Below are 13,581 nucleotides of genomic sequence, written 5' to 3'. Positions count from 1 at the left end.
GGCGCCTTTCCAAACTGGCACGAACAGATGCAAGGTCACAAATGCAGCCTCACACGTGTTCAACCAACACCCGGAGCCAGCATGAGGCTTCACATGTGTGCACGCGTAGGCCACGGACGCGTTACTTTGAGTGGCCCCAGACATGCCTGGAGACAAGGATTGTGGCACAAGTTGTTTATTTGGGAGGTGAAGGCGAGGGGGGAAGGGAAGTGAGAAAAGGAAGGGAAGGCAGCAAATCAAGGCTATCAAGCCATCCACACCGTGCAGGAGCCCACTACTGTGGAAAACAGGAACCGGGCCACCAGGAAGCCGTGTGCAGAGCTCTCCCAGCCAAGAGGCAAGGCAGCTGGGGTACTGGCTGAAGTGTCCTGGGAACGCCGTCTCCACACTTCGGCCTACCGCCCAAGTGGCCAAGGGGTCTCCAGCAGCAAGGAGGTGCTGGCAGTTAGAAGTCAGGCCAGTGTGTACTGAGGAGGCTAGGGCAAGGGACGCTGGTGGCCAGTGCTCTCTGGACTAAGAAAGCCTCCCGTTGTCCTTATGACAACACAATGGATGATTAAGCCTTCATGTGCCTTTCAGAAAGTCAAGGGTGTAAGGAACCATTCTGGTCACTCTTGTTTTGATTCTGTGGTGGACCTTGCGGACTGAGTCATTAAACAAGGGTGCCAATCCCCTCCTTCCATGCCCTGTGGTAGTTGGTCTCTGGAAAAAACTGAAATCTACATTTCCCAGACACCCTTGCAGCTAGGTTTCTGTGGGTGGTCTCAGCTGCTCTAGATAGATGCCTGCCCAAGGTATAGAAGGTGGAAGTGAGCAACACAGAGCGGTGGGCAGATGGGACGCCCCGGCTGGCAGGGAACAGAAAGGTCTGGTTCTCCCACAGCAGCTGGCTCCAGTGTTTGGGCCTGAGCATCACAGACAGTGGTGTTTCCGTGGCAACAGTCTCAGGCAGGGTTAGCTGATTGTCCAGGCTATGCTGTCCCTGGCCATGGCGCGTCAAAGTTTATTCCCCTGGTAGTTCTGGAATCTCAATCCGAACACCCAGGAATAAATTCCACTCTGCTCAAACCAGAAAGAGTGGATTCTGGTGTCTGCGACTAATCACTGCGACTGGATACAAATTCAGATTCTGAAATCACCTCTATTGTGTTTTCTCGTGTGGAAGAAATACAGAAAAGCTTAAGAAAAACAAGTATAAATCATCTGCAATCCCACCACCAGGAGGTAATGACTATAACATTTTTGCAGGTTTATCTCCAGGCTTTTTTTTTTAAATCTTTTTATACAGTCAAAAGACAGTTTGTACTGTTCTATGCCAGCTTTGCTCACTTAATGTGGATTAGAAATGTGCCCCAGTGACCCTATTCCTGAGGCTTTTAGCAACCTGGACCGAATCAGAGTCCCCTCCGTCGACTTTTTTCTTTAACCTCTCTACTGAGGTGTAACTGACCTACACAAAGGTGTACGTATTTACTGTATACAACCTGATGACGTATGAGATAAGTGACATCTGTAAAACCGTCATGACTGTCTACACCATAAACACATCCATCACCTCCAAAAGTTTCTTCCATCCTCTTTATTTATTATTATTTTTTTCTTGGGGCGCCTGGGTGGCTCATTCAGTTAAGCATCCAACTTCAGCTCAGGTCATGATCTCGTGTCCCATGAGTTCAAGCCCCACGTCAGGCTCTGTGCTGACAGCTCAGAGCCTGGAGCCTGCTTTGGTTTCTGTGTCTTCCTCTCTCTGCCCCTCCCCAGCTTGCACTCTGTGTGTCTGTGTGTGTCTCTCTCTCTCAAAAAATAAACATTAAAAAAATTTTTTTAAAACTGTTATTTTTTTCTGATATGAATGCTTAACCTAAAAATCTACCCCCTCCGCAAAGTTTTACATATATAAAATGGCAATATTAATGATAGGTACTGTGCCATGTAAATCTCTAGGACTTACTCATCTTGTCCAACTGAAACTCTGTGCCCTTTGACCATCACCTCCCCATTTCCCCCTTTCTCCAGCCCCTGGAAACCACCATTCTACTCTCTTTTATATCTGACTATTTTAGCTTCCCCATCTAAGTGATATTATGTAGTGTTTGTCCTTCTGTATCTGACTTATCTCACTTAGCATAATGTCCTCCAGGTTTATCCGTGTTGTTGCAAATGGCAGGATTTCCTTCTTTTTAAAGGCGTACTGATATCCCATTGAGACTATATACCACATTTTCTTTGTTCATCATGAGTCGATACGCATTTAGGTTGCTTCCATGTCTTGGCTACTGTGAACAATGCTTCAGTGAACATGGGGGTGCAGGTATCTCCTTGAGATTATTTTGATTCCTTTGGGTATGTACCAAGAGGTGGCGCTGCTGAATCATATGGTCACTCTATTTCTAATATTTTATCTGGCTTTCCTGTCAGGGTAATGTTGGCTTCATAAAATGAGTTCAGAAGTATCGTGCTTCTTCCTGTAGGTTTTGGAAGCATTTGAGGATTGCTATTAATTCTTTGAATGGTAGACTTCACCTGTGAAGACACCTGGTCTCACTTTCCCTTGTTGGGAGGTGTTTGGTTACTGATTCAATATTCTTATTTATTGTTAGTGTGTTCAAACTTTCTCTTTCTTCCAAATTCTGCCTTGGTAGGTTGTATGTTTCTAGGGATTTGTCCTATTCTTGCAGGTTGTCCAATTTATTGGCATAAAATTGTTCATAGTCGTTTCTTTTCTTTTTTATTTCTGTGGCATCTGTTGTGATGTCTTCTCTTTCATTTACAATTTTCTTTATGTCCTCTCTTTTTTGTCTTAGTCTTGCTAAGGGTTTGTCAATTTTGTTTCTCTTTTCAAACCACCAAACTTAGTTTCATCTATTTTTTTTCTACTATTTTTCTATTTTCTATGTGATTTATTTCTGCTCTGATCTTCATTATTTCTTTCCTTCTGCTAACTCTGGGCTGTGTCTGTTCTTTTTCTAGAACCTTGAGGTATAAAGCTAGATTATTTATTTGAGATTTTTCTTTTTTACGGAGGTGTTTCTCAGTACCTGTTAATATTGTTTTTGCAAGGTTTTGGTATACTGTATTTTCATTTTCATGTGTCTTGAAATATTTTCTAATTTCCCTTTTAGTTTTTTCTTTCCAATGACTGTTCAAGGATATGTTGTTCAATTTCCATATATCTGTGAATTTTCCCATTTTCTTCTGTCACTGATTTCTAGCTTCATTCCACTGTAGACAGAAAAGATACCTGGGATGATTTTCATCTTGTTAAATTTGTTAAGACTTGTTTTGTGACCTGTTATGTGTTTTATCTATGAGAATGTTCTGTGTGTGCTTGAGAAGAGTGTGTATTCTGCAACTGTTGGGTGCTCTATATGTCTTTTAGGTACATTTTGTTTATAGAGTTGTTCAAATATGCAATTTCCTTATTGATTTTCCATTTGGATTTTCTGTCCACTATTGAAAGTTGGGCATTGAAGTCTCCTCCTACTGAAGTCTCCTTCAGAACTGTCAATGTTTGCTTTATATGTTTAGGAACTCTGATGTTCAGTGCATACATATTTATAATTGTTATATCTTCCTGTTGAACTAAACCTGTTATCATTACATAATGATCTTCTCTATCTCTTATAGTTCTTGACTTAAAGTCTATTTTATCTCATATAGTATAACCACCCCTACTCTCTTTTGGTCACCATTTGCAAGGAGTATCTTTTATCTAGCCCATCATTTTCAGCCCTTGTGTGTCTTTGAAGCTAAAGTCTCATGTACTCAATATATAGTTGCAGCCTGTTGTTTTATCCATTCAGTCTTTCTATGGCTTTTGATGGGTGAGTTTAAACTATTTACACTTAGTTATTGATAGGTAAGGACTTACTATTGGCATTTATTCATCATTTTCTGTTTCTTTTGTAGTTATTTTATTCCCCTCTTATTCTTTTGCTGTCTTCCCTTATGATGTGATGATTTTTTTTGATATTATATGCTTTGATTACTTTCTTTTTCGTGTGTATCTTCTTTAAATACTTCCTTTGTGGTTACATGAGGCTTATACACAACATCTTATAGTTTTAACAGTCCATTTTAAGCTGATAACAACTTGATTTCCACCACATACAAAAACTCTACACTTTTACTCCCCCCACACACATTTTATGTTATTGATGTCACAATTTGCATATTTTATATTGTGCACCCTTAACAAATTTTTATAGTTTTAGTTATCCTTAATACTTTTGTTTTTTAACTTTTATACTTGGATTAAGAGTGATTTGTGTATAATCATTACAGTATTGCATTGTTCTTTATTTGTCTTTATATTCACCCTTACCAGTAAGACTTATACTTTCATATACGTTTGTGTTGCTGTTTAGTGTCCTTTCATTTCAACTTGACAAACTCCCCTTGGTCTAGTGAGGGGTGCCTGGGTGGCTCAGTAGGTTTAGCATCCAACTTTGGCTCAGGTCATAATCTCGTGGTTTGTGAGTTCAAGCCCTGCATCAGGCTCTGTGCTGACAGCTCGGAGCCTGGAGCCTGCTTCAGATTCTGTGTTTCCATCTCTCTCTGCTCCTCCACTTCCACACTCTCTCTCTCTCTCTCTCTCTCTCTCTCAAAAACAAATAAACATTAAAAAAAAAAGGTCTAGTGATAACAAACTCCCTTGATTTTTGTTTGTCTGGGAAAGTTTTGATCTCTCCTTCATTTTTATTTTTTTTAAGTTTATTTTTTATTTTGATGCCGGGTAGGGGGCAAAGAGAGAGGGAGAGAGAGAATCCCAAGCAGGCTCCACTTTGTCAGTGCAGACCCAAATGTGGGGCTAAAACTCACAAATTATGAGATCATGACCTGAGCCAAAACCAAGAGTCAGATGCTTAACCAACTGAGCCACCCAGGTGCTCCTCTGCTTCATTTTTAAAGAAGAATTTTGCCAGGTAGAGTATTCTTGGTTGGTAGATTTTTTTCCTTCAGCATTTTGAATATATCATTCCACTCTCTGCTAGCCTTCAAGGTTTCTGCTAACAATTCTGCTGATAATCCTAATGGAGTTCTGTTGTATATGAGTTGCTTTTCTCTTGCTGTTTTCAAACTTTTTGACTTTTGACAGTTCTCATGTGCTTCACTGTAGACCTTCTTAGATTCAACCTATTTTGTATCTTTTGGGCTTCATGAATCTGGATGTCCATCTCTCTTCCTAGATTTGGGGAGTTTTCAGCTATTACTTCTTTAAATAAGCTTTCTGCCACCTTCTCCTTCTCTTCTTCTTCTGGAACACCCATTATTTTATATTGGTTTTCTTGATGGTGCCCCATAAATCCTGTAGGCTTTCTTAACTCTTTCTTATTCCTCTTTCTTTTTGCTCCTCTGAGTAGACAGTTTCAAATATCCTCTCCTCAGGTTCACTGATTCTTGCTTCTACTTGATCAAGTCTGCTACTGTACTGACTTTTTCAATTCAGGCATTGTGTGCTTTAGGTCCAGAATTTGTTTTGGTTCTTTTTTATGGTTTCTCTTTGTTGAACTTCTCATTTTGATCATAGATTGTTTTTCTACCTTTTGTTGTCTATCTGTGCTCTCTCATAGTTCAATGAGATTTTTAAAATGACAATTTATAATTCTTTGTAAGGCAATTCATAGATCTCCATTTCTTTGGGGTCAGTTAATGGAGTCTTGTTTTGTTCCTTTGGTGATGTTATGTTTCCCTGATTCTTCATGATCTTTATAGCCTGTGGTGGTGTCTGCATATATAAAGAAGTAGTCACCTCTTCCAGTATTTATGGACAGGATTTGGGAAGAAAAGACCTTCATCAGACAGCCTGCCTAAAGATTCTGGATATCTCTCAAACCTTTTCTATGGACCACTCCACTTCCACTACATTCTGGGGAGGTAATCTTAGGATTGTGTGCCTTCTCTAAATCCCACAGAGCCATGCCAGGTGCTGAGAGTTACCCATTGCTTTCCCCTAGGGCATTGCCCTAATATGCCAGGGCACTGGGTGCAAGTTCCACTTCCTCCCCTCCCCTCTGTAAAGCATGCCTTAGGATTTTGTGCCCTCTCCCTACCCTACACAGCCATGTTGAGTGCCAAGAGTTAACCACCCCCTTTCCATAGGGTAATGCATCAATATGCCAGGACAATGGGTAAAAGTTCCACTTCTCTCCATCCCTCCTGAGGAAACAGTTTCAGAGTCGTGCACCTTCTCCCAATCCTGCAGAATCAAGGCTATTGCCGAGATCCTTCCTAGATGCTGAGATCTGCATGCCACGTGTGGGGATGTGTGGAGCCCCATCTGTGGGGGGCTGTGGTTTGGGGATATACATGCTAGTTGCTATAAGCGTCTGCCCTTTACTTTGTTCTCAGCTGCTCTCCGATGATCCAAGCCATACCAATTTCCTCAGTGCTCTAATGTGCCAAGGTAAGCAGGGCTTTTGGGCATTGCCCCCAAAGGTCAGGAAGCTGGACCCTCTCTTGTTCTTTCTCCTGAGGGAGAGAGAAGTCATGGACTGCGGGGATCTCTCTTGGCTCTGAGTTTTGTTGGTCGGGGGAGGGATGATGCATGCAAAGTGCAACTGCTCCTTTTACCCTTTTCAGTGTGACTGATGCTGGATTTTGTGGTCCACTGGGGTGCTGATACCTTCAACTGAACTCCAGAGCTCTCACAAAGGTATTTTGTATGTAGGTGATTGGCAAGTCAGTGTTTCTGTGGGGGGAGATACGCTAGGACCTCCTATTCTGTCTTCTTACTGATATCATTTTCCTTCTCCATCCGCTGTTAATAACACTTTAAGAACAAAAGACATACTCTACCCACAGCCTACAAGGCCGGAGGAGTCTGGGATTGCTCGTTTTTCCAGCTTCCTCAGCATCCAGCTTCCTCCTGGCTCACCCTGCTCCAGCCACACATCTCCCAAACAGCCAATCTCCCCACCTCCAGCATCCTGCTAATTCCCATTCCTTCTGCCTGGATGATCTTTTCCTACCTGTTTGTTTCTCTGGATCCCTCTCATCTTTTGGATTTCACTTTAAATGACAGCTCCTAGGACAAGCTTTCCCTATTTGCCACATCTGAACAGTCCTCCCCAACCCACCCAGGATTCTCTACCACATAACCCCATTCTTTCTTTGTTGTACTGGTCACGGTCTGAAATTGTCTCATTTGTCCACTTGCTTACTGTCTGTCTTGCCCAGTAGAATGTCAGCTCCATGAGGCCAGGCACTGCGTCTCTCTGGTTTATCACTATATTCCCTGCTTATTCCCCAAAAAATTGTTTTTAAAGCAACATTTCAAATGGTAACACAGCAGTCAATGTTCAATGTGTCATACTTGACTTTGCCCTTTCCTATTTGTGAATACATAGTAGTTTCTGAGTATAAATAATACTGCAATTGACATCTTTGTGCATAATATTCTTTGTCCCTGCCTCTTATGACTTTGCTAAGCAACAGTCTCAGAAGTAGAAATAGCAGCTCCATCAAAAAGCATGAATATTTTTAAGGCTCCCTCATACACACGACCACACTGTCTTCCAGAAAGTCTGAATTAAAGACCTAACATAGGTCCCACCACCCCTGAATGTGAGGGCTAAGAGATGAGAGATGAGTCTTTAGCAGTGCACATAAATCAACTGGGCACCTGATTAAAATTCAAATTCTGATGGAGGAGGTCTGGAGTGGGGCTCAAGATGCTATGTTTCTGGGGTGCCTGGGTGGGTCAGTCGGTTAGCGTCCAGCCCTCGATTTCGGCTCAGGTCATAATCTCCCAATTGTGAGATCAAGCCCTACGTCAGGCTCCATGTTTAAGATTTTTCTCTCTCCCTCTCCCTCTGCCCTTCTCCTGCTCACACTCAATCTCTCTCTCTCTCAAAAAAAAAAAAAAGATGCTTTATTTCTAACAAACTCCGAGGAGAATCCCTCCAGAGGTTCTCATCCTCATGCTGTTTGCCATCAGTGTCCAGGTTCCCTACTGATACAGCCTCTGGGCACCTGTGCCATATCCATCCCCAAGCCCCCAAGGCCAGCAGCCCCAGCAGGAAAGCCTGTGCTTGTTTCCAATTCTTCTTGTCTCCATTTGGTTCTTAAGTCCAGGCTCCATGACACCTGGTGTTACGTGCAGTTCTTAGGGGTTTTGAGTTGGGTTTTCCACCAGTTGTGGGGTGTACTTATCCCTTCAGATCCTAGGATGCTCCACTGTCCCGGATGGGACCGTAGACATCTGTGACTATGTTTCCTGCCTGCCCTTTACTTCCTCATCTTATACCAATAATACATCTTTTTTCCTTTGAAGACCTTGCCCCATCAGTTTTTCCTAGTCTATATAATTTGGGGGATGTTAACTCTCTACAGAATCAAAAGGTGGGCACATAACCTAGATCTGGCCAATCAGTGGATTTCATGCCTTTTGTTTTAGTAACGGATCGAAGGCTGGACGTGTGACCTGGGCCCAGCAAACCCATGCCAGGACTTGCCACAGAACTTTTGTGAACAAGAACCTCTATTCCCTTGGGAAGCTGTTGGGGCTACCACCCGCAACAAACTGACTAGACAGTGAGGCCAACATGGAAAGCAGAGGGCGAAGGTAACTCCTGATGACACAACGTGAGTTGCTGGGTAAAACCGGACCTGATGCTGTTTTGACTTGGATGGGAGTGGACTACAGGGAGCTGGGACCAAAGCCAGCAAAGCAACACACGAGCTTGAGCACTGATGTTCGTGCATGTCAGTGTGTTCAGCATAAACTATAGAGGGAAGAGGACTCCAGAAAGAGAACCCCTAAGAGCGTGCATGCACACATCATGCTCACAGTTCAGGCCACAATAGTGCGGGTCATGGCAGGGGGCTGGGAGGACCTACAGTCAACAGAGGAAGGTCTGCTCTGGCCGAATAGGAGGCTTTACCACATTGTTGGCATCTCTGTATGATACGCAATTAGCTTTGAAACAAGAATAAAAATAAGGCATCAGTCAGCTATAAAGTAGCTTAATGGGTGCATGAATCAAAACAGCATTTAAATATGGTACAGCAGCCTATTTGGAGGCTTTAAAAAGCCTCGTGCTGTTGATCTCTCCCCAAGGAGGAAATCCTTGGTGTTGCTGCCCTCTCTTTCTTATGCATGAACAGGGCCTTCAAATGCATCATCTCCTGAGATCAGCAGAGGGACAGGTGGCCGGGTCAAGGTCACACGGGCTACTGAGGCACAGCAGACCTGCGGACAAAGGTCTTCCTACTACAACTCCGGGTTTGACGCATCACCAGAGGCAGGTTTCCTCAGGAGCCACGGAGGCTGAAGCCGCAGGGCCCTCACTTGTGTGACCCTTTCTTAGATCTGACACGTAATTCTGGGTTCTTTTTCTTAAAAAGTGCCACCCAAAAATATATAAGTTCTACGCTCTAGGCCCACAAGGCATGGATCAGCCCCAATCCCCAGCCACACCCGAGGCTGTTTTCCCACTCCTTTCTCCCCATCTTTCAAGAACCCCAAACCCACAGGGCGTTGTCACAGACTTGAAATAGCTACTCAAAGCCTCTGCTGCCAGAACGTCTCTGCTCCGTCCTTATCTGCAGTTTCCTCCCCATTACTGATGATTTAGACACTTGTTATGTAAATGACATCTACAGAGACCCATTCTGTGAAATGCTTACAGGACTCTTTTAACGTCTTCATCATTTTAAAAATAAAACCAAATCTTCCTGCTTCTCCCTGGGCCAGTTGCTGGGAGTCCACAACCCCCATCCCTTGGGCCATCTCAGGGACCTCTTTCCCATGCCTTCTAACCTGTCAGGGCTGGACGAGGGCTGATGTCAGTCACACTTGCTTGGCCCAGACTCGGTTTCTGCCCAGAAGTCCCCTCCCTGCCCCTCAAGCCTTCTCAGACTTTCAAGGGCATCCCAGTCTTAAGACTGAAGGGACACACCTGCCCTCCCCACCCCTGTGCTCAGGGGCCCCCAGAGCTGGCAGTGCTAGACCAGAGAGAGGGGGCTGCCCAGGGGTAAAGGCGGCGGGGGTGGGGGGTGCTGGCATCCTGCCCAGAACCACCTTAGGGCTTCTCACCTTCCTCCCTAGAATGTGATTCTCAGCACCCCACACTCCCAGTACAAAAGGGGACCCCGGCTTCTCCTGAAGTTACATGACTGATGTTCATGATATCATGCTGTGGAACTGCTTGAAAAGTAATAGTTCCAATGATAATAATTATTGCTTTTTATTTTATTTTATATTATTATTATTACTCTTATTATGACAACTAACATTCACTCAGCTTGTACCACAAACCAGGCCCCATTCCAATCATTATACACGTACTGACTCATTTAAACCTCGTGATGTCCCAGGAGACAGGCGGTGCCTTGACTTCATTTAACTTTTCTGCTCTCTGGGGCTTCTTTGTTTTAATTGCAAAAGGAACACATGCTCGTTGGAGCGAACCGAATCGTCCAGAGGTGTGTAAGAGCACGTCCACAGTGTCCCCCGTGCCCCCACTCTCTCCCTTCCATCCCTGTCTACTGCACTCCCCTGGCCTAACCAAGGAGAGCGGTTTCAGGTACCTGATCTGTGCATATGCCAATGTGTGCAGTGCATATTGGGAGGCTCTCTTAGAATCATCCTCCCCATGCTATGGAGGAGGGAAGTGCAGCTCAGAGAGGTTGAGTGACTCCCCCAAGGTCACACAGCAGGCGTGTGGAGGAGCTGACACTTGACTCCCGAATTTAATGGCAAAGTCTGTGACCCTATCCACTGGCCCGAATTGCCTCCAAAAGTCTTATCGGCTTCGAACAAAATGGGTGGTAATGATCATAATGATAGAAAATAGCAGTGCACATTGATTACGGAGCACAGTACCATTTGGGGTACGTTATACATACTCATCTAGACTTTCCCAAAGCCTACTACTCTCACAGCCTCTCTCCCATTTCACAGAGAAGGGAACTGAGGCATCATGAGGGGAAGCCACTGCCCCAGGTCATGCAGCTATAAGCAGTGACAGAGCAGGATACAGACTCCAGGTCCTCAACTATAAAGGCAGCCCAGGAAGGATGTTGGGGTAGGAAAGGGCAGGGTTTGGTAGGATGGCCACTGTCCTCATCTCGAATTCAGAGGGACGGATGAGAGTGCCTCACGCTGACCACCTCAGGGCCTTTGCACAGGTGGTTCCTCCATGACTGTTACCCCTTGCTTGGCCTAAATAATGCTTGTTACCCCTCCGGCTCCCAGCTTACTTAGCAATGAGGCCCTGGGGCCCCTGGGTAAATCCCGGTGCTTGCCCCTGTAGCACTGGTGCCCAGCAGACGTGGGGCAAACGTGTTCAGGGGGCAGTGTTCCATGAATAATGTGTTCCCATAGGAGGAAGGCTGTGCCAGGCTGAGGGGACACCATTCGTGAAGCAACGGGGCGAAGGGATGCTGGTGGCTCAACAGGCCTGGTTCCTGAGGAAGCACGGGAAGGGTGGGGATATGGCAGAGCAAGCCTGGACCGTGAGAGGCACTGCGGAGGGTGGAAAGTGGCAGGGCAGGAGGCAGGGCCACCAGGAGGAACGCCAGCGGAAGGCAAGCGGGAACCAGGAAGGACTATGGGCATCTGTTGGAGTTCAGAGCCAGAGTTCAGAGTTCCTAATAATAGCAGACACCTGAAAAGTAGAAGCCAACACCTCAATGGGCAGTGCTACTCACTACGGCTCAGGGAAACTGAGGTAGGAGCATTGCTTCACGTCTGCTGGGGGCCCCTTGGCTAGGCCTGGTTCTCACTCCGCAGGGACCCCGCAGGCAGCACGGGTGCTGGGTGTGGACACACAGACCTGACTCTGGACAGGAGTCCTAGAGCCCACCCGCCCCTCCCTGCTGTGTGCCACTAAGGCAAATCCTACTCACTCTGGGCCTCGAGCTACCCACCTGCAAAATGGAGATATGAGAAACCATGGAAGGAATGAGCAAAGGTGTTTTGGGAATACGACAGCTATAAACAAAAAATAAACAGCTCTCTGTTCCTGGGTTTCCCACAAGGCAAGTGGTAAAATGTTTCTGAACGAAGAAGCAGGTGAATGCGTGAATGGCCGCCCTGTTCCCTCCCCTCACATCATGGCGAGTGGTTTAATGAGTCCAGTTGGCATCTACTGCCCTTTTTAAGAATCTCCAAAGGGGCGCCTCGGTGGCACGGTCGGTTAAGTGTCCGACTCTTGATCTCGGCTCAGGTCATGATCTCACAGTTCGTGAGTTCAAGCCCCGCGTCGGGCTCTGTGCTGATGGTGCAGAGTCTGCTTGGGATTCTGTCTCTCCCTCTCTCAGCCCCTCCCCTGCTTGTGCTCTGTCTCTCAAAATAAATAAACTTAAAAAAAAAAAACTTAAAAAATCTCCAAGGAGTTTCCCTCTCCCCGTGAGAGGAGAGGGCACCCTGAGCACTGTGAATCGGGACGCCACCAGCAGAGAAGGGCTGTTCCATTTCCCACCGCCATAGGGGCTGCAGACAGACGTGTGGTGCCCGGAAGCCACTGTGGAGGCAGCCGGCACTCGGGCCAGCAGTAAGGAGCCCAGAGGTTTCCTTCTGTAAATGGCCAACTGTAAAAGGTACCTGTGGGCGAGAACAATCCATGCGGCCTGGGTCAGGCAGAAGGCAGAGAGCTGGAACCTTAGAAACGGTCCAGTCGAAGCCGCCTGCCCGCTTTAAACACTTCTGTGGTCTCTCGGGTGAGAATTAGAAACTCTTTTGGACAAGATGATTTTTCAGAAAGGAGGATGGATTTAGAATGAGAATGACATATCCAAACAGGCTCTATCAGACCTTGAGCAAGTGCTATATTTTCAACGGTGCTGATTTAATCCTCTCATACCAGGCCTCCGGGGCATCCAGGGGCTTCTCCACCCGAAACCCCCTGCTGGGTAGTCATCAAGTAAAGCACCAGGGACAGGTTCTTGTCAATGAGGTTCTGGAGGCTCTGTTTCCCTAAGACATTTTCTCAGCCACCAAAATGAGCTCAGCCCAAACTATCTCACCTGCCCGAGCAATGAGACTGGTCAGGTCTCAGATGGTGATGCTGGGAGGGAGCGGGAGACCAGAGTGTGCCCAGTGGAGAGCCCCAGCCAGTGAGGAGTGCCCAGGGGCGCGGTCCCGGGGCTGGGGAGTAGGTAGAGTCAGGGCCCCCAAGGGCAGCAACGTCAGCACCAGGGGAAACAGAAATTGTGGCTCACAAAAACTGTCAAAACACCTACAGGTATCTCAAGATAGAATGGTTGTGCCTGAAAAACAGAGCTCCCTGTCCCTGGAAGGGACGCAAGAGTCAGTGTGGGTGCACAGGGCGTGCAGAACAGATGAGGGGTCTCGGCCCCCAGGGGGTGCCAGGATGCTAAGATCTGGCTGTTCCTGTTAAACAAAGGGCAGAAGCTCCTCCTCGCTGGCTAGGGCCAGTCGAAGGAGCATGGACTGCGGTCCGTGGGGAAAATAAGCCCACGTCACACATGTTCCCGCTTGCAGGTGCATCATTTCACAGGAGACATTCCAACAAAGCTCAGCAGAGAGCCACCTGCTCAGGGTTCTGCGTGTGGGAGGCTCCTGAAGGGGGCAACGGTGGGGTCGAGCATCCCAGGCCGAAGGATCAGGGAGGG

The 13,581-nt window shown here is 46.3% G+C and overlaps 1 long non-coding RNA gene across 3 annotated transcripts; it reads left to right on the top strand.

The window, feature by feature from the left end:
- Positions 1-386: 386 nt before the first annotated feature.
- On the top strand, positions 387-9,685 carry LOC125929686 (uncharacterized). 3 transcript variants are annotated; one of them, XR_007459934.1, is made up of 6 exons: positions 387-1,224; positions 5,716-5,877; positions 6,352-6,406; positions 6,583-6,655; positions 8,399-8,566; positions 9,109-9,685. It is a non-coding gene; the product is annotated as an uncharacterized LOC125929686 (long non-coding RNA). The 3 variants fall into 3 exon arrangements; XR_007459936.1 differs by having other exon boundaries at positions 8,399-8,586; XR_007459935.1 differs by lacking the exons at positions 5,716-5,877; positions 9,109-9,685 and having other exon boundaries at positions 8,399-8,949.
- Positions 9,686-13,581: the final 3,896 nt, after the last annotated feature.

The sequence above is a fragment of the Panthera uncia genome, chromosome A2, assembly GCF_023721935.1.
Source record: "Panthera uncia isolate 11264 chromosome A2, Puncia_PCG_1.0, whole genome shotgun sequence".
Classification (NCBI taxonomy): Eukaryota; Metazoa; Chordata; class Mammalia; order Carnivora; family Felidae; genus Panthera; species Panthera uncia.
The sequence above is the reverse complement of the archived record's forward strand: the minus strand, read 5'-3'. Positions and strand labels throughout refer to the sequence as shown.